This window comes from Dermacentor albipictus, chromosome 1, assembly GCF_038994185.2.
Source record: "Dermacentor albipictus isolate Rhodes 1998 colony chromosome 1, USDA_Dalb.pri_finalv2, whole genome shotgun sequence".
In the NCBI taxonomy this organism is placed as follows: Eukaryota; Metazoa; Arthropoda; class Arachnida; order Ixodida; family Ixodidae; genus Dermacentor; species Dermacentor albipictus.
The window spans coordinates 203,437,954-203,459,004 of NC_091821.1; the positions used below are offsets into that span (position 1 = coordinate 203,437,954).

At 46.3% G+C, this 21,051-nt stretch overlaps 3 long non-coding RNA genes across 3 annotated transcripts in view; 2 read left to right on the forward strand and 1 right to left on the reverse strand.

Annotated features, from left to right (window-relative positions):
- LOC139056285 (uncharacterized) overlaps positions 1–21,051 on the forward strand; it is a 35,369-nt gene that overhangs the window by 4,147 nt on the left and 10,171 nt on the right. The gene's annotated exons all lie outside the window — the stretch shown is intronic.
- LOC139054144 (uncharacterized) lies at positions 30–8,783 on the forward strand. Its single transcript, XR_011511039.1, has 4 exons — positions 30–484; positions 959–1,303; positions 1,435–1,712; positions 8,636–8,783. It is a non-coding gene; the product is annotated as an uncharacterized lncRNA (long non-coding RNA).
- Positions 1,723–21,012, reverse strand: LOC139054145 (uncharacterized). Its single transcript, XR_011511040.1, has 3 exons — positions 20,863–21,012; positions 17,832–17,864; positions 1,723–1,975 (listed from the first exon to the last, which is right to left on the reverse strand). It is a non-coding gene; the product is annotated as an uncharacterized lncRNA (long non-coding RNA).

A 21,051-nucleotide genomic window follows, 5' to 3' on the forward strand; every position in this document is an offset into this window, starting at 1 on the left:
AGCGTTAGGTTCACCCAAACGTCACGTCCGGGACGCCACATCCGGTTTTTGTTTTTTCACGTCCGTGATGTCACATTCGGCCTTTTTGGCGGCATAATATGGCATATGGCAGGCTCGGAGTGCACGAAGCGGTGGATCGCTTATTTTTCGGGCTTTTGCTTCTCGTAAGTATACTTCGTCTTTGCGTTTGATGTGCATCTACTACGCGTAGCTAATCTTTCGACTGCATGATGCCATATATAGGTGTTCTGTGATGATACTTTATAGCCAGGTTCCTCACGAGCTTTTGTGATGCATTGCAGGGACCGCCACACCGGCCAGCCAGTGCTACAGTGTCCTAATGCAGAGAACGTATATTACACGGAACTGCGCTCCTTCAGAGTTATTTAGAGTCTTTGTCAGAAGCACGTAACAGTAACATTACTTGGTTACGGTGCTGCTACATGGCAGAATATTTGAATGGCAGATGTCCCGAGTGCGGCATGTAAGTACGTACTACGTACGCGCGCTTGTTTAGCCTAAATAAGAGTTTCTATTGTTCCCCAATGGAAATGCACATTCCTGATGCATGGTTCAGATCTGCCGGCTAAGGGCGGTAGTGAATAAAGTCACCAAATTGCGGCCTCGTTGCGGTCTCGCATTGCGGCCTCATTGCACGGTCGGGAAAAATTGCTTTAGAACCAAAATTTCGCTGCGCTGTCAGTAGCCATTCACTGATAAGCTTTCTCCGCAGCGTAATGCTCAGTGCAGATGTGATGGGGGTTGTGTGTGCGGTCGGTATGTGACCGATATTCCTGAACGCAGTGTCATTCAGCGATGTGCACAGCTGTGGCTGATTGTAGAATGTGGGCTGTGACAGGAGTGATGGGGACCATGCTCCTGCCTCGGCCAAGGTTGCAGCGATTTCAGAGCTGCAGGGAGCGCCCAGGCAGAACCTAATCTCGGCCCTATGCAGCAGCTCCAGCTTCTTGAGACGGGCACGTGGTAGTGCCACGAGTGGGAGGACGTACCGCAGGCGTGAGGTGGCTACTGCATGGTACAGCCGCAGAGCCCACCTAGTGGTGCAGCTCTGTCCTCGGGCAACAAGCTGGGAGACTGCCTTGTGGACCCGGAGGACCTGGACATGCAGGGTCTTGACAGCAGGCAGCCAGGTCAGCCGGTGATGAACGTGTAGCCCCGGGTACGTCACTGCCGGGCTTCAAGGTCGCCTTCCAGTTGCAGCTGTGCAGCGGGCGGTTGCTCTTGGGTGGAGCAGCATGGCCTCCGTCTTCCTTGCCGAGATGGCAAGGCCAATGCAGATCAGGTAAGCAGCGGCAGTGTCGAGGGCTCTTTGCAGAGCCGAGCGCGCACTGCTGCGGCTGTGTGGTGGATTTCGCACACATAGGGCGATGTGGTCCGCGTTGATGGAGGTATTCACGTGGTTGTGGGGGTCAGTCTGCAGGACAGCAGGCAGTCGGGCCAGGTTGAACAGGAAAGGGCTCACCACTGATCCTTGTGGGACGCCCTCTACCAAATAGGTCCAGGGCCTGCTGAACGACTGGATAGGGCAGGCCGTCAAAGGCCCCCTTCATGCCGATAAGCACCAGGAGCACGGCGTCACCGCAGGCCTTGGCCTCTTCCACGATGGAGTCCGCACTGCATCAGCTCCGCCGGAAGCCTATCTGCTCATCGGCCAGAAAGCAATGGCCTCCATCAGCTTGCAAGCAGCAGAGGTGAGTGAGACTGGCCGATAGGAGCTCACGTTTTTCAGCCGGCCTTCAGGATGGGGGCCACGTAGGCTGTGCGCCATGACTCAGGCACCTGCCCTGACTGCCAGATGTTCAAGCAGTCAAGCAGGTGCAGCTGCTCGCTGGCGGCCAGGTTGCGAAGCATTTGGGTTCCTGGTGCACTGGGCTCCTGGTGCACTGCGATGCTTGGAGCTCGTGCAGCGTCAGCGGGTCCTGGTAGATAGCCATAACCTGGCTCGATGGCCACCCTGGGTGGTGAGAGAGAAGGGAAGACGTAAAGGCAGGGAGGTTAACCAGGCTGAGTCCAGTTTGCTACCCTACACGTGGGGAGGGGAATGGGGAGTGAAAGAGGAAGAGAGAGAACTTAAGTGTAGGATGTCTATAGTTGGGCACTCAAGTCTGTTGCCCTCAGGCAGCGAAAAAGCGCTCGGACTGCTTTCTGGGCCAATGAACTGTGAGGCCAGGCTCCCAAGACTGGATGACAGGCCATTTACAGAAGCGAAGACCCTGTGTGGTGGTTGTGCAGGCAGCTAGGCAGGCTGACGGAAGGCTGCCCTACCTTCAGGATGGCTGCAGTGCGTGGTACAGCCAGCGCAAACTGGTTGGCGAGGAGCTCCGCAAGGGCCTCTTCGCTGATGCTCAGCGTGATGGCCACGGCGAGGACAGGTTGTAGGCTTCCTCTCCTGCTGGTGAGGGATTTGAGCAGTCTCCAAGCCAGGGGTCCCCTGGACCTGCCCTCGATGGCAGAGCAGAGGCTCCTCCTGCGCCGGGCTTGGCGTCTGCAGCGGGCATCTGCACGTCTGTACTCGGTCCAATGCTCTGCCTTGCCCGTCCGGATAGCTCCACGCTCCATATGGCGCCTGGAGGCACGAATGTTGAGCAGGTGGAGGTCCGGAGCGGAGGTATCTGGTTGGGTAGAGCACTGAACGGTGGCAGCCTGAGCACAATCCACGATGGCGCTCAGGAAGTCACGGCCATTGTCCAACTTGCTGCAGTGCTTCCGGAACAGGGACCAGTCTGTGACGTAAGTTCTTGACCTAGGCCTTCTCCCAGACCTGGGGCTGATCACAATAGGGAAGTGGTCAGACCCCCATTTGTCCGAAGTTGTGGCCCAGGAGTAGGAGCACTGCTCAGTGTTGAGGGAGAGGTCAATGGCCGTGCGAGCTCTGCGGTAGACGTAGGTGGGCTCCCTGGTGTTCCAAGGTCAGCAGGCCAGCTCAGCTGATGGCATCTGTGAGGCCTTTGCCTCAGCGGGTGCAGCTGCGGCTTCCCCAATCCGTGTGCTGTGCGTTGAAGTCACTGCACAGGACTGCATGCCCATTAAGGCGAACAGCCAGCTGGATAAGGCTGGAGGGATCCCACGGCTTTCCTGGACGGATGCAGATGCTCACCACAGCCGTGTCCTGGCTGCCAAGGCGTACCACAACGGCGCATGACTCCAAGGGGCCACCGGCGATGTCAGCAACAGGTAGAAGAGCACGCGCCAGGGTGCTGCGGACATAGATTGCCGTGCGTGGCTTTCCTGGCTTATGGACTCCATCTAGGCAGGGTGCCGCAGTGCAACTGCGTGTGGCACAGGTGGTGGCACCCGAGTAGTCGGGAAGCCGTAGGTTCTCGACCACGGCATATGTCTCCAGCAGTGCGAGTACCGTATAGTGCGGAATATAGGTTGAGGTTTTTTCCCAAAAATATTACTAAAAGTTCACCCCTTGACTTACATACCGGCCCTTGGCACAGCATGAATAGTCGTCTGGCAGCATGTAGGAGCGCAGACCTTTCGGCATCCACATTGTTATCGCCCCCTTGGTGACCGACGCGGCCCAACTCGCGGGCGCTGCGCGGTTCTTTATTCTGACGAAGTTCTTTATTCTATGGCGCAGTGCACCCGGAGCTCAAAGACAGGGTGGCGGATTTTGTCCGCGAGCATCGTGCCAGATCTTTGCCAGTCGCAGCAGAACTCATCTGCATCAAAGATATTGAGATCGCCCGAGAATCCGGACTGCCCAAGGGCTGCCCAAGGGGACTCCGGACTCCGGACTGCCCGGACTGCCCAAGGGGTTGCATTCAAGGGCTCCATTTATTGGGTTCGTCGCTTCATGCAACGCAAGGGATTCGCACTTCGACAGCGCAAATCAATCTGGCAGAAGCAGCCAGAGGCATACGAGGACAAGTTGGTCGAATTCCAGCGCTATGTTATCCGTCTCCGGCAGCAGCATGGCTACATGTTGGTACAGATCGGCAACGCTGATGAAATGCCGGTGTGGTTCGACATGCCGTCGCTCACCACAGTGTGCGAACGCGGCACAAAAGAAGTCGAGCTTCTTTCTACGGGGAACGAGCATTCACGGTGATGCTCGCGTGTACTGCAGATGGCAGAAAGCTGCCCCCATACATAATATTCAAGGGGAAGATGCTGCCGAAAGAGGCTTTCCCACAGGATGTCGTTCGCGTGAATGAAAAGGGCTATATGGACGAGGCCCTCATGCTCAATTGGATTAAGACCGTCTGGAATCGGCAACCAGGGGCACTCTTGCGGTGTCCGAGCATGCTCGTCTTGGATGCCTTTCGCGGGCACTTGACCGCAGGATTGAAGCTGGCACTCCGCGACGGGAGGACATAACTCGCCGTCATTCCGGGAGGCATAACGTCAACACTTCAGCCACTGGACGTCGTGCTCAACAAGCCTGTTAAAGACCGTGTCTGTGAACAATATAATCAGTGGATGGCCGGCGACAACCTGATGACCCCAACCGGCCAGCTGCGCAGGCCGCCTCTCGTCACTGTGGCCACATGGGTGTCACAGGTTGTGCTCGCTGCCCGACGAGTCCAAAGAACTTTGTCACCAGGAGAAAAAGTTACAGCACAGTGGGTCGAGTCGTAACGAAACTTGCGAGCGTCCTGGGAGACGTCGGTGTTAAGCGGGGCGAGGCGTCTGCACTCTGCGAGGCGAGACACAAACTGTTCCAAGAAAGGAACTGAAGGGGGTACAGGAGTCAAAAGGAATGATACATCAAGAATGAAACTTGGTGAACAGCCAGTGGTACGTTGCGTAGCCATGTTATAGGCGAATGTCATGAACGACAGGATTGCATCCCCGTTCGTGTGGCCAGGGTAGATGTACAGTCGCATGCAATATGACTTGCAACACTCTTGTTCGTTGTTGAAGGGGCTCCACGGCTGCGCAGCAGCTCTGACATTCGAAATAGCAGTTTAATAGACACCACTAATTGAAGCTGTGTTTCGGTCTGGAACTTACCATGTGTCTGCACAGCCGTACAGCCTTGGAACCCCTTCGACCACGGGCACCGGTGTTGCAATTCATATTGCACGTGACTGTACATCGCACTCATCAAGCTGTTGGTCTGCGGATGGTAACTGGAAGTCGTCTTGCGAATTGTGTTAGAGGCGCACAGAACTTCGGTAAGGATAGAAGAGAGAAAGACTGCTGCGGTCACTGAGGAGAACGCGCGGAGCGCTGCGGTGTAAGATAATGTTGTGTAGGAAGAAATCGGCGACTTCAGCAGCAGTCCAGGATGGTAGAGATGCTGTCTCCGCATAGCGTGTTGGATGGTCTATGGCCGTTGCAATCCAACGATTTCCATGTGAGATCATGGGAAGAGGACCGTACAAGTCTATTCCAACTACTTCAAAAGGCGAAGCGGGACAAGGCAGAGGTTGTAAAGAGCCAGAAGGAGCTGTTGGGCTTGCTTTGACAATGAACGCAGGGTGCAGCATACTTCGCAACGGCTGAAGATGGGCCAGGCCAGGAGCAGCAACTTCATATTCTGTTGTAAGTCTTGTGGTAGCCTAGAGGACCAGTCATCGCATGATCGTGAAAGGCTTCAAGCACCTCACATTGCAGAGAACATGGTATGACCGGGACCCATTTGTTGCCATCGATGTGATAAATGTTGCGATGTAAAACCCCATTGTGCAGCTTGAATTGATTAAGTTGTCGACGAAGTCAGGCGTTTGGAGGTGACGAAGAATCTTCCATGCGTTGGAGAATAGTTCAGCAGTATGGGTCGATGCGTTAGTGGGACACAAGGACAGATGGGCTGTTGTGTCTTAGCCATTCGAGGGCTACAATGGGTAAAGCCGATGAAGAGGACTCAGGACGTACACAATCGCGGAGAGGTTATGGTGAATCGTCATGGTTCGGCAGAGGGTAGCAAGAGAGAGCATTGGTGTCTTGATGCTTCTTTGCAGCCCTGTAGGTGACATTGAAATCGTACTCCTGTAGGTGAAGCACACAGCAACCCAGGTGACCTGATAAATTCTTTAGCGATGAAAGCCAGCACAGTGTGTTATGGTCGGTAACAACTGTGAAATGGCGGCCATGAAGACATGGGTGAAATTTTAGCACGGCCCAACAGCAAAGCACTCCTGCTTGGTTATGGTGTAGTAATTTTCTGCACTGGTTAGTGCACGACTAGCCTAAGCAATTACTCGTTCGCGGAATGTGTTGTCGCATTGTAGTAGAATGGCATCGAGACTGACTGCTAGCGTCGGTGTGAAAGATGGTGGGCGCGGTTGGATCAAAGTGGCGCAGTACTGGGTCTGACCTCAAGGCATGTTGCAAAAGCAGGAAAGCATGTTCACATTCGTCGGACGAAACAAAGGGTGCATTACTGGGGAGGAGTTGATGGAGCGGAGACGTAAGTGTAGCGAAGTTGCATATGAAGTGCCGGAAGAAGCAAGTCCAAGAAAACTGTGCATGTCTTTTTGACGCAGTGGACACCAAATTCGAGGATGGCAGTAAGCTTCTCGGGGTCCGGACGAATACCTTCTTTGCAGACTATGTGCCCCAGAACTTTGATGGCCTTGCTGGCCAAACTGCATTTGTGTGTGTGTGTGTGTGTGTGTGTGTGTGTGTGCGCGCGCGCGCACGCGCGTGTGCGTGTGTTGAGCTGCAAACCAGCATTTGCAAGACAGGCAAGGACTTCATCAAGCTGTTGCAAATGTTGTGAGAACATGGTTGAAAACACAATGTCGTCGAGATAGCACAGACAGGTTTTCCATTTCAAGCCACACAAGACTTATCGATCATGCGTTCGAATGTGGCAGGCACATTGCAGAGTCCAAAAGGCATCGCACTGAACTCGTAGAGCCCATCAGGGGTAGCAAATGTCGTTTTTGCTTTGTCGGATTTGGACATCGGTATTTGCCAGTAGCCTGGTCTAAAGTCAAGGCTATAAAAATACTCAGCACCGTGGAGTGAATCTAGTGCATCATCCATCCGTGACACGGGGTGAACATCTTTGCGCACGATTTTGTTCAGCGCACGGTAACAGACGCAAGAACACACTGAGCTGTCTTCGTGACAATTGCAACGACATGAGTGTCAACAGCTCAAGTGACAGTTGATCCACGAGGCAACAGTTGGGGTTCGATTTGGTTTATTGCAGTAAGCAATGCAGACCCCTCAGAGAAGCGAATAAGGCCAGGGGTAATCAGAATTGCTCGAGATAGGGTATGGTCATAGGGTGGAATGAATACACCGCCATCCACAATGTTACAGGAGTTGACACCTATAATCTTTTCTCTAGGTGGCCAAAGAACGTAATCGGAAGAGGTGACGAGACGAATGCATTCTTCGTGGTTAGGAAGAGAATTGCCAGTGGCATCATCCAGTTGTGTGAGGTGCTGACGACAAGAGATAGAAGCAAACGCCAAAGATAAGAAGTCCCACCCCAAGATGAGTTCATGGGTCACTCACGAAATACCGCAAAAACAATGTGGTGAAGAATTTAGTCTATGGACACACGAACAGGACACTGTGCGATTGGATGAATAATAACCTTGGCCGCTGCACAAAGAGAAAGGCCGGAGTAAGGCAATTCTTGTGTTTTATAGAGTCCCAAACAGTCACATGGCAATTATCGCCAAGCGTCTTGTAACATGGAGCCACCTCAGAATTGCGCCAAACAAAGATGATGGATGCAGCCAGTCTTGCCAGATAACTACATTTTGAGTATTCTGTATTGTTTGCATTTTTTGTGTAAAAGGAATTGTCGCAGAGAGTTTTATCTTCAGTGGCTTTCAGTTGACGTCATCTGCTACAACTAGCACATAAGTTAACTCCATAGCACCACTAGGATGGAGACATTGTGTCGTGGGGTGCTTCCTTAAAAGTGGACAAGAAGATTCTAAAGGAAAAGTGTGAGATGGTCACAGTAATAACCAAGGCATTTGGCATGGGAATGACCCAGCTATGAAAGTATTATCAGATGTGGACAAGCATATAATACTAAATGGCGCCTTGCACGAGTCCCAAGTGTCAAATGTAATGAGTATTGTGCATTGAAAGGGCCAAAAATGTTTCGTACATGCAAGGGAACACTATGGGCATTTGATAACAGTTGCTTAGATGTACTACATTAACAGGAACCAAACGAACTCCCTTAGACATAAGCATGCAGCAAATTCAAGGACTAGATGAAGCTTCAAAGAAGTAACTGCGTTTCATGTAGGATAGGTGTGAATGACCTTTGTGCACGAGATCAGTGATAAAAACACTAAATGAATGCAGTACAGTGTCTGTATCATATCTTGTGCAGACCAAACTAGCCTGGAGTTTCAGCGTTCCTTGTCAGTTCATTTAAATAGGCACTACATTGTTCAAAGTGCAATATTGTTCTACAAAACATAATATGCAAGATGTAGCATGCTAACCCTCGTGGCTCAACAACTACTGAACCGAAACCTCAATGAGCAGTGAAGCTTCCTTGTAATTTTCATCGTAACCATACTTTCGCTCTTGAAAGTGAACCTCTTTAGTGAATTTGCTTGTGTATTAATTTTTCTTTAGGCAAGTATTTTTTATACATGTTAATGTCTCAATCCTGCTTTTTCTTTCCGGGGCTAAAACAAAATGCCTCTTATTTCACTTTGATCTTTTGACCTAGGAAGCCATCATCTGGTGCTGTGTACAGCAAGCACATGCTTCGGGCAAGGAGGGAGCCAGCACCATATCTACATCAGCAAGAACCTCGGTGCTCAAAATAAACATTTTCTGTGCAAATACCTGTCTTTTTATACTTCCAGCATGAATTAATAAGTTTCTTTTGCCTTCACATGCAGGAAGGTTTATAGGAATAAATAGTGACTGTTGAATGCCCAGGAAAAGCCTTGAAGCCATTCTACTTGTACAGTGATAAAGTACATATGTACTTGAACTTGATAGTACAGAAACGAAAGGCAAAGTAACAGGCAAAATGCTCGGGGCAGCAGTCGTATAAATGGTAGATGAATACAGCTAATTGTGCTGTCCAGTTTCATTCAGTTTGACCAAATGTTGCAAGAATTGCCTTCAATATGAATCATTCAGTTTAGCCAGCTAAAGTCGAACTCGTACAAACTTTGGAATGTCTGCTGGGAATTTTAGCATAAATGGTATGTGTGCATCCTTCAGCAGCACCACAAGCCCAGTAAGGTTTTTGCGTTACTGTCCCCCCTCCCTTGGGGTTATTGCAGTGTTTACTTCAAGTGCTTGAGGGTATAATGGAAAATGACTCCATTCTCCAATAAGAAGGCTATATAAATATGCAGGACAAGAGCTTGTAGGCCTGGTTATAAGCATGAATTAGATATGTATAGACCAAAGGCAATATGAATACAATATGTTAAATTGCATCCATATGGGAACTGCCTACATCAAAGGAAAGAAAGTGCAATACTTGCAACCTACCAACATAAACATCAGTCTAGGGAAGGATTCTGTAAGGATCCACTAAGTGGACTGTTTCAGCACACATTGATTAGGTAGAGCTATAAGCTGGTAGAGCAAGTGGCAATCATCACCATGGGCTCTCGTGCTCTATTCATTCAGCGTGTACTGGAATGGACAGTCCACTTAGTCAACACTTACAGACTAGCCCCCTAGGGCTGTGGAAGCACGCAGTATATTAAGCTTAAGTCTGGAGTGCTACCTTCTGCTTATGTGGCAAGTCCTCCTGTTTACCTGTTCCTTTCAACTGAGAGCTGAGCACTGCCTAGGTTAAGTCAGAAAAAGCAACCAGCGTCCATAGAATTCAAACTATTACTATTTGCCCTATATAAGGGGACAGTGAAGCCTAAAATGACACTTGACTTGGGCCATATTTTTCGCGATATGCCCGAGAATATTGGGATTTCCCATCAATTTTACCCTTCCTACATCACATAGTGAACAACCTGAAAACTTAACACTGTTGCGCAGAGCGATGAAGGGTCAGGATTTGAGCGAGAAAACAACACATGACACCTGAGCGCAAACTATGAACTGGTTTATTTTTCTGCAAGTGAAGCATACATAAAGCCTACACGCATGCACAGGAGTCCTCTTCCCGGTCTACCTACACCCTCTATTGTCAGTGATTATGCTAATCTCTTTATTGCTGAGTGAAATAGACGGCGGACTGACACATGAGCCCTGTGGGTCCACCTTGAGGTTGTATGCTTCCACGACTTGTCTTTTCCTTTGGTTCCTACTTTTCAGCAGAATCATTGCCTTGTGATAATCACCAGTTGATAGTTTGTGCTCAGGTGTCTATTGTTTTCTCGCTCAAGTCCTGTCCCTTCGTCACTCCGCACAACAGTGTTAAGTATGTTGAACCAACTAGCACACTGCACAATTTTCCTGATCTTGAAAACAATTGTAAACTAAAGTCCGTGAGAAACGAAGTGTTCTGTCATGACTTACAGATTTATGCATGATCACTTTGCTATATAAAAATACAATTTTAGCCAATGTTAACGAAGAGCTTCACTTCTGGAGTTCACTTAAATAATGTCTGTGATGCATTGTGACAGTACGAGGTCCTGGAGATCCTACTGTGGAGATATGTCAACATTGAGCCTATTCCTGTTTAATGTATGGATAGATGCCTTCACGAAGAGTTGGAGAAACTGCACAATACAATGTTTTATATCACATGTAATAATTATGCTGTGATAAAGTGTACACGCTGAGCTTAATGTTTTAGAAAAGCTCAAGAAAAGACTCCAGAATAGGTATGATGGATAGGCAACCTTTTATTTGGCTCTCTTCATAGTGAAATCTAGACGCATCACCTCAGCCACACTTAGCAAAATCTGTGGGCTCGTACTGCCCATGCCTTTACTGCACAAGTTGCCTTGGTGCTCCCAGTCTTGACAGGTAACACTTAAGCACATTCTCATGCACGTGTTTGTTCCAAAGCTACAGCTGCTAACTAAAGTAACTCCCACATGCGATTCTGTAACTCTAGACCTAACTGCAAAAACGCATGCAGTACTACGAGTTTGGCATGGAGTCCACATGACATGTGCACAACTTCAAATTTCGTATAGGCAACAGATAACTGGTAACCTGTTAGAGTAACAAAATGGATGCCAAGGAAAATTCACCCAAAGCCTTAGGCAGGAAAATGAGGTGTTGTGATGAGATAAATAGCAATCACATTTGATCGACTGACTAAAAGCTGGCAGGGGTATTGCATTTGACATGATTGAAATGAGCTGCAGCATGGCATGGTAACTGTGGCAGCCTTTACAATGCCGCGCTCTCTGAATTACACTTATGTGCATCCATATGCTGCAGCGACCAACTGTTTTAATTCAAGAAAGCCAGGTTTGTGGTTCAGCACACATCATACGCTGGCAAACTCACTGATGAGTCAACTCCCTGAGATCATCCCATGAGTCTGAGTGAGCCCAGCTGAGCAGTATTTTGGCGAGTTTGAGCCTGAGTGAGCTCGGCTGAGTAGTATATTCTTATGAGTTCAAGTGAGCAGCTAATTATAATTTTGGCGAGTCTAAATAGTGAGTTCCGATTATTTTTCCAACATATATATGGTCCGTGTACTTTCGAAATTCAGCTACGACACTTGCGCATAGGTTGGAAATTAAGCTTCTCGCCAAGTGACTACTGCATAAATGATCATAGAGCTAGCGAAGAACGATACGCCTTAATGATGCAGCGTGCCGCGCGGGATCCATGTGTGCAGCGTGCCAGTGGATGGGTGCGTGTTTGGGAAATTAGGGGGTTTCGACCCATCCACAGATAATTTACATAATACCTTTCTCCATAGTGTATTATTGCGATAGAAATGTTTGGACACCCTAAGCGAATTTTCGCCATCGCCCTGATGTTTGGTTTAAAGTCCAAGTGTGACAAAAATTATAGTGCTCCGTTGCATCCCACATGTTGGGGTTAATTGCGAATGAAAGGGTGCGATTGGGAGCCGAGAAGGATGGCAGCTTTATGCGCGCTGTCCACGTCCCGTGATCAAGTGCGCGCTAGGGTCAGAGAGCGCGCGACGTCTCTTGCCTGGCCGTGCCCGTGCATATGGCTGTCCGCGCGCAGCAGAGTGCATATACACGGCCCGCGCGTGCCACATTTTTTAAAAGTAATTTGCGGCCGGTGTAAAGGCGGCAAGCCAACGTGGCTGCTGGTTTCACGAGTGTCAATTGGAAGTAGCGATATCTAAGTTTCGGGCGAAACTTAGAGAACAGTGACTTCCTTAGAGGGGCCAAAATTTTGGGGCGCATGAGCGGCACGTATAGTAGAATGCAGTGTTCCATTGTAAAAAAAAAAAATTGATGTAACAAAATAGAGTGCTGAGTGTTACGTCTTTGTTACATCAAGGTTCAACAAAAATTAAGCGCTGGAAATCAGCGCTGGACGCACATGCAACTCCTTACTCCACACTGAAAACATTTGAGAAAACATTTTTTTTAAATACTTTGTACATTTGTATAAATACCTGCGGATATTCCTCTGGTTTAGCCTAATTATGTGCTGCCTACTTAACTTACTGACGCAGCATACGTATCATTGCGAAATTTATAATTTTTTGCTTTTAGAAAAAGCATCGAGTTATTGAATTTTGCGAACAGAAAAAAAATTGCAACTTCCAATACAGCGCGCTTCCTAGGCTATTAAATAGCTACAATGTTCAAGGAACGTACTGTTTCCATGAGTGGTTTACTCATGCAGTAAGATGTACTGCTCCTACACCTTGTAATAAAAAGCATATGCATCGACACATAGCAGCTGATATTCTTGCTTATTTTCTCATCACAGAGGTAGATGGGGCACATGAACCAATATGCTCACACAAATCAACGTGACCAACTACTGCGGAGAAATGGCAACGAATTCTTTGTTTACCTTGTACACCACAAGTGCGAGGTTTGCGCATTTGACTTCATGAAACCCTATTTATACTACAGGCTTTACGGCAATGCTTGCATGCAGTGCGGTGAAGCGCTCGACGAAACTGCACATATTATATGATTTGTTTGATATTAACTCGAGATGCAAACGTTTGTGCAGGCAGGCAAGCAATGTTTCCATTCACGCAGCGCCCCAAAATAGCGAGGTATATGCATTGATCTGGTTTCATGACATCGTACTTTTGCCACTAGCTTTACGGCAGTGCTTGTGTATAGTGCTGCGAAGCACGACGGAACTGCACGTTATTATACGGTGTGCTTGAAATCCACTGGAGATGCAAACGTTTGTGCAGGCAGGGAACGAATGATTTAATTCACGTAGCACAACACGAGAGCGCGCTCTATGCAGTCATTTGATTGAATAAAACTCTATTTCTGCCACAGGCTTCACAGCAATGCTTGTGTAGAGGGCTGTGAAGCTCGACGCAGCTGTAACAACATCCCACAGTACACCCGATTTTTACCGAGTTTGTTTTAAAGGGCCCCTCACAGGCTACATAACAAATTTTGGTTATACACTGAAAGTTGTTACGTGCCCTCTAAGAAGTGTTCTACCGCAAGCATTTTTCAAATTGGTTCATTAACAGCAGATAGAGAATGATTGAAGTGCCGCGAACGCATGATTTCAGGAGGCGAGCGTCGCCGCCTATATAAACACTCTCTCGACATTCCCCGTTTCGCCTGTGTAAGCAAATTTCCTTCACTGCGTTCCCCCATACCGGAGCCGAGGGGTCGCGGCGGGTATACCCTGCCGTCTTCTTTGTTTCACCGTCACCGGCACACTTCCGGTGACGGTGTCGCGCGAGCTGTTGCGCTTGTCTCGTTTCCTGTAGCGGACGATAGTGCGCGCTCTACACGAGAACACGTGATTAGCGGTATAAGTCAGTGCCCCAGCACTGAGGCAAACGCGAGAGGATAAAAGAGCATTCATGATCGCAATGCTGGAACACATGTAGACAATGACGTATAGTTTCGTTCTCTGCGCGCGTGCAAACGTCGGGAAAAGGAGACGAAACGGAAATTCATCTCTCTTGCTACAGTGCGAAGTAAAACAAAAGCACCCAGACATTCGGGTTGTATTTTTCATTATTTCTCTAAACTTTAATTAGTTCACTGCAGCAACAGATTCAACAAATAACTGATGCTGCCTTGAATCTAAGTCACGTGTCACTCTGAGTGCCATCACAGCACAGCCTGTGCTGTGATGGCACTCAGAGCAAAGTTACGGGCATTCATCTGCTTGCTGCTGCGATAACATTATGACACTTTAACTCAGAGGTACGATTTTTGTTGTGTGAGATTATAGATAGCCAGTAGACTGATGTTAAATGCTATGAACCACTGGCAATCCACGATGCACTCAACGAAAACGTTTTTATGCTGTGTGTGGCGTGACTCACCAGTGACCCACACGCAAGAATTCTTGCTCTTGTGTTGCCATCTGAGGTTTGAAATTGCAACTAATATATATTTTTATTGCATTGGACATGGGGTGGCATGTTTGTTTCGGAGAGTGGAGTGGCGGCGCATTTCTCAGTTGGGTTTCTTGCAAACTTTCGCAGCAGTCTTTGAAATACGTGCCATTGGAATAAGTACCTGCATTTTTCTTGCTACTCCCAAACTTTTCAGCGTGTCTAATAGATAGATCCTCATGCCCCTTACGGATGAAAAAAAAAAGCACAATGCAGAGGAAACAAATAAACTTAGTTTTGGGCCAGAAGAATGCACCAGCAACTTCGCGATCACCAGCGGATGAGTCAAGTGCTTCAGTGTCAGATGTTCAGCAGTGGACAGTGAAATCAGTGACAAAGATAGTGTTTACGAACCATCACAGACCTCAGCCAGCATGTCGAATGGAGAGTCAGACCTGACTGATGATTCTCAGGTGAATGATTCAGGACACAATGCTCTCATTTCTCTCAGCCCATCTCTAGAGAAATGGACACCGGCAACAACCACTTCGCCTAGTGTGACACCACACGTACTCTAGGCCGCCCACTATCATTCAGTTGCCATCTAGCCGTTATACCCCATCTTTATGTTCACTGTTTATTACGGATGACATTTGGCAAATGATGGTCAATGAAACAAACAGGTTCACACAAGTGTTGAAGTCAACTACTCCTAAATCTAAATCACGCTTGAAAAATTGGACGGAAACCAATGCCAAAGAAATTAAAGCATTTATTCGAATACTGATTTGTATTGGTCTCCTCCGTCTTCCTACTCCCAAATCTAAATCAAAATTGAAAAATTAGATGGAAACCAATCTCCAACAAACGAAAGCATTTGTTGGAATACCAATTTGTATTAATCTCGTCCATCTTCCTATCCGAGTCACTACTGGGCAAAAAGTAACCTGTATGGTGTTGAACTCATTCATCAAAATATGAGCCGTGACCGCCTTCTCCCTACTTTTGAGGTTCCGGCATTTTGCGGACAATTAACTGGTTGCAGAGTTGCAGGATCATGTCTTTAAGATCCATCCTCTGGTAGAGAAATTGAACCAAAATTTTTGCCACTGTGCTTGAGCCAGGAAAGGAGGTTGTGATAGATGAAACAATAGTGCCATGGTGTGGCAGACTTTCGTTCTTACAGAGTCAGGCTGTTCAAGGCATGTACCAAAGACGGTTACAGGCTAAAGGTTGATGTATATGCCGGAAAGTGTGACTGAACAATTGGCATCGGACATGCCAAAGATGTATGCTTGAAACTCCTGCAAAATTACAAGGAAGTTGTGTGCCCGCTGTCCGTAGACAACTTCTACATGAGCTTGCCGCTCACTTTTCGCCTTCTAAAGGAAGACACTTTCATTCGTGGCACAGTTCGCTCAGTGAGGAAATGGCTGCCAAAAGATCTCACTGAAGTAAAGGTTGCAAATGGCAGTGTTACCGAACTTCAGTCCAAAAATGGAGTGAAGGCACTGAAGTGGATGGACAAGAGGCCTGTTCTGATACTCACATCTGTCGCCAAATATGAAGCAACTTTGGTGGACAGTGGGAAGAAAACAAGGGACGGTGCACCAATCATGAAACATCAGGCCGGTCTCGATTACAATGCAGCAAAAAAGGGCGTCGACTATAGTGACCAAATGACGTTATACCACAACTGCCTTAGAAAAGGACTCAAGTGGTACAGAAACGTAGCTGTTGAGTTGCTTGTTGGATGTGTCATCATAAATGCAAGGAACATTCGTGGCATGCTTGAAGGAAACTCTACGCCAATTATAAAATTTCAAGATGAACTGGCTCATTCACTGTTCGGCCCTCGTCAAGACAACATCGAAGAAACTCGTGGGAGAAGTGTCCACATGCTAAGAAAAACTGGCACATCGGCACACGACACTCAGTGGCTCTGCACTGGCTGCTATGCGGCCAACAGTACCAGCAGTAGCCCAAACTCTATGGGGAGAGTGAGAAAAGTGACCACTTTCTGTGAATAACGCCCCGGCAAGCCATTCATCTGTTTGTTGTGCTTTAATTCTAAGCACAAGTAACCTGAGAAGCAAGCTAGCTTCAACTGTAAAATGAGTAGGATGAAAACTTCAAGACATGGCTAATGTTCATACTAAATTTTAGCCTTTCTCTAACTAATAAATATTTCTAACACAGGAACTTACTTCTTGTCTTTTTTAATGGCAAGCACTTTGTAGTTCAACATAGGTTTCTAGCATCTTGAATCCATTGAGGGGCTACAGAATGTATTAAAGAAAGCTAAAAATGCATAATGTTGTGCTGAATGTGATCAAGACACATGTACAAGAAACTATAGTCATTAGTTCGATGAGGACAGTAATGTGCTTTAGCAAGTTAGAACTTTGTTACCAACTTGCCCACATTCACATCTTAACAGATTTAACAATGTTTCCATTACGTGGAGAACCTTGATCTACAGTGCTTTTATCATACTGAAGAAGGTTGGTGTTCCTATTATAACATGTGTACTTAAGAAGCTCAATCTCTCAGGATTTCATGTTGTTTTACTTGACATAAGCTTACGAGGCTTACAGATTACGTGCTCGTATCTCAACGTAAACACTTACTTCCTTTTCAATGATTTTCATTTCTGTAAAAGCACAGTAAATTTCGTCAGACGAGAAGTGCAAATGTGTTTTTTATTCTTTCATACTTGGTGCTTGCTATTATACAACTTACTTATATCAACTTGCTTGTTTAGAAAACTCATAAAAAACACTCCCCCCACCTTCTTCTTTTACTTTCCATTGACTCTGACTTTCATTATGCTAATAAACTTCAGAAGAGCTTGCTCTCAGGCTAGTTTGTACACACTGCTAAGAATGAAAAAATGGAGAGAAAACGGGACAAGAAAGAAAGGCCTACAGAATGCTGATTTGCGCGCGGCAATCTATATCAAGGACGAGGTGCTGGACCAGGGAAGCTAAGAAGCCGCCACAACTATGGGAGCTAGGTGAATGGCTTCGATGTCCACACAGAAACATAAATATAGGAATGTTATAGAATGCTGTGTCATTCAACAACCCCGTGAATGTTGAAAAGTGGGACAGTGATTAGCTGAAAAGAGTTTCAGAGAGCTCCAGGGAGTGGGGAGGATGATACAGCAAGGGGGCTAGGGTGGTGACACGCATTAAGGGCATCAAGAATGAAGTGAAAAATTATGGAACATAGGGGGATTGTCTCATCACTGCTCGATCGCTCAACACCAGATAGCTGTGGCCAGTTGCCTTAGCCGAGATTCACCTACCCTGTCATAGCATGTGCTGTGCTTGCTGCTTTGCAGTCTTTAGAATAGGCAGGTGTCAGGGAAGCATGCCCATAATGCCTGCAATTAAGTAATAGGCGACTTGCAAAATAGTGCCCACTCTCTTCCATACACAGCCATGGCTGAACCACTCACTAGCAGATCTGGTAAGAAAATAACGCTGACCTTCACTGTTACTTGGGCTGCAACAAGTCTGGGCTGCAAACAAGAAGACACAAGACAGAGCGCTGTCATGTTTTTAGCACAGTTCACTTTCCTAAGTAATGTAACAACAAGGTCATAATATACATTATATGAATACATCAATTTGTAAACAAAATGTTATTTTTAATATGGTAATATAGTCATTTTTAAAAACAGCACAAGGATGATAGCATAATTTTAGGCATAGTCTTAGCAATGAAAAACTTTTGTCAGAAGTTAAGCAAAGTTTTGGCAATGTAAAAATGTGCATCCTCATTGCTAAAGCATTCCTGTCCGGGGAGTGCTAGAGTTTGTCTTGGTGTGATGTAAAACCCTCCACACATTTATGTAGTGCTAGAGAGAGAAGTGATGGGGGAGTGGCAGTGACCAGTGGAGAATCCTTCCCTGAAATGAATTTCTGGCTACGTCACTGAATGTCTGCAATGCCTTGTAATAGCAATAGGTCTTGGATGGAAACACTATAGATGATACCAGTGAACCTATTGAGCCTATTCCTGTTTAGTGAGGTGATGTATGTTTTCCCAAAGAATTATAGAAACTGTACAATGGAATGTTTTGTACCACCTGTAATAACCATGCTGTAAGAAAACAGAAAGGCTGAGCTTAGATGTTGTAGGAAATCTCTTAAGAGGCTCAAGGATCGGTAAAGGTGACTAACTTCTGTATTCTCCACTCAACCCTCCACCTGGATTCAAATGCACAGCAGCCCCACTCCTTGACACAGGCGGTTGCTTAGCTTTAATTAAACTTCATGTCAATTACTGTGAAACACAGCGTCGTCTTCAGTCAAGGGGTGGCACTGCGCTCATCTCAGTGGAATGAAGCTTCCAGTCATAGATGGTTTCAGAATACAGCGTGTGTGACCTCACATTTTACTCTCTTCGTCGTGAAATCTAGACACCAAAGCCTCGGTTTGAACAAGTAATGCTTTAAGCGCTCTCTCATGCATATGTTTGCTTTAAGGCAGAGTCAGCTTACTATTTCCTGCTTCTGCCACATGCAAATGACACAAAAATATCTGAATAAAATGATTGTGATTTAAGTGGTACACACTCTCTGCAATGTGATTAAATGTTTGTAATAAAAGAAGCACTACTCATGTGCTGGTCAGCATCTGCAGCATTATGTTCACCAAGATAGCTTTTCTGTCTCAATATATTCAATATTGTTGCAAATTTAAGAGGTTTTGCAGCTAACATGTAGCTGTCAACTTGTGTCTCGAGAACATACAGCTTTAGTTGAGAGGAGCGCTATATTGCATGAGACAAAGGAGCATTTTTAGACTGCTTGTTTTATTTATGTGTGAAAAACAATTGTGAAGGTTTTAATAGCAAAGTAATACAGTAGGTGTTGGCAACGCGAACAAGCCATGCAAAGTGTATGCATTAGAAATGAACTATCCAGATGAGGACCCCCCACCCCACTGATATATGTCAATGCTATAATATCAAATGCTGTGACATTTAACACATATGGTGACTAAAAAAAAAGGATAACTAAAGCAAGAGCAGCATTAATAAAACAACAATATCAACTGCAAAATTTATACAATTTTTCTCAAAACTTTTATCTTCGCATAAACTGTGGCCTCACACACTGTGGGCACTTTTGCTAACAACCTTCACATTTCACTAGTGCTAATTCTAGCTTCCCTTTAGCTTCTAGCTTGATTCTAGCTTCCAGCTCAACTGCAATGTTTTGAACGTCAGGGCATGTGCAAGTGAAAATTAGTTTGTGATGGCCATGTGGATCTGTTTCTCTGCCTGAATAATAGGGAGAGGAGGGCAATATAGTTGCCTTGAGAACTATTAAGCAGAAGCAGCATGGTGGATGAGGAGCAGTGGCCGGAATAAAACATTTCAGGAGTTCAATGTAGTAAGGATACAGGAGTCATATGATTAACTTCGCAAGAATATGAGGCCATTATAACACTAAGGGAAACAGACTGGCCCATCACACTGAATTTTCAAATATCCTAAGTGGTCTAGAACACCTTGCACAGCTGCTGTAATTAGGAAAAAAAAATGTAGCATTGTCTGAAAAAGACAGCTTTTTTGTTTGTTTACTCTGCTATGCCACTGTACACATTATTACTATTACTTTTTTTTCTTTTGGAACAGAAAGTCACCATATGCCTGGAGGTTTTAGATCACCTTCTTGGTGTGCTCCCGATATATGAACAGTTCGAAAACATTAACATTGTTGCTTTGTTTATTGCTCAAGTAGAGCGGCACGTAACAACTGACTACGGAACCAGGCGTGTGAATATGCACACCCTGTATCCAATGAACCCCTATATCAATCAATTTTGTACAATTAGACCTCCATATATTGAACTTTAATGTAACAAACCGTTTTACTTTGCAGAACTTATTTGGTGTGCATATAGAAATCTTCAATTTATTGAATTCTGTTTATCTGCAATTTCAATTTACGGAAACTATAAATTCTTCTAAAATTTAAATGAGGATATGTGTTGCATTTGAACTGTAAATTCTATGGACGTACAAGCGCTTTCCGGGAGTAAAGCTTCACGATTTCCTTCCAAAGTTTATTCGACTTAAGGACAAAATTCTGCAGCAAAGTTATAAACGACCACAGGTGACAAGCAGCTGAATGCGAGGTATCTGGTACAGACCCACGGGGGAAAACTTAAAAACCACAATAGCACACATTCAGGCGAGTATGTAAACAGGCGAACTAAGCAGGGAACAAAAACAACACAGCACTGCTTTCATAGGTCCCGAATGATCAGAGTTTCGTCAGAGTTGGTGCAAGCACGCATCCGCAGATAAAACGGGCTCCCACCGTGCATTGACCAATACTTCGAGAGCTGACGCCTACACAATAACCGGGGTAGGTTACAGCACTTGTTTCTGCTCTGATCGTATAGTGTTCGAATGATGTCGCGACAACGCAAGTACTTGCAATAGGGGCGACGACCTTCCACAACTCCAGAACATCACAAAAGACCGTTTGCACATGTACTAACCAGCCAAACTAACTAACCACGGCAGCGAAGACCACTTAAATCGAACATACAACGCAGAAACACCTCGTAAAGTTTTCACCATAGAGAAAGGTTACACCTTATTGCACAGACGCTCACAAGAAATTCAAGAAATGTCTAAAGCGCACTACCGCCGCCTTTTAAAAATCCAACGGGAGCCAAGCCAAATCA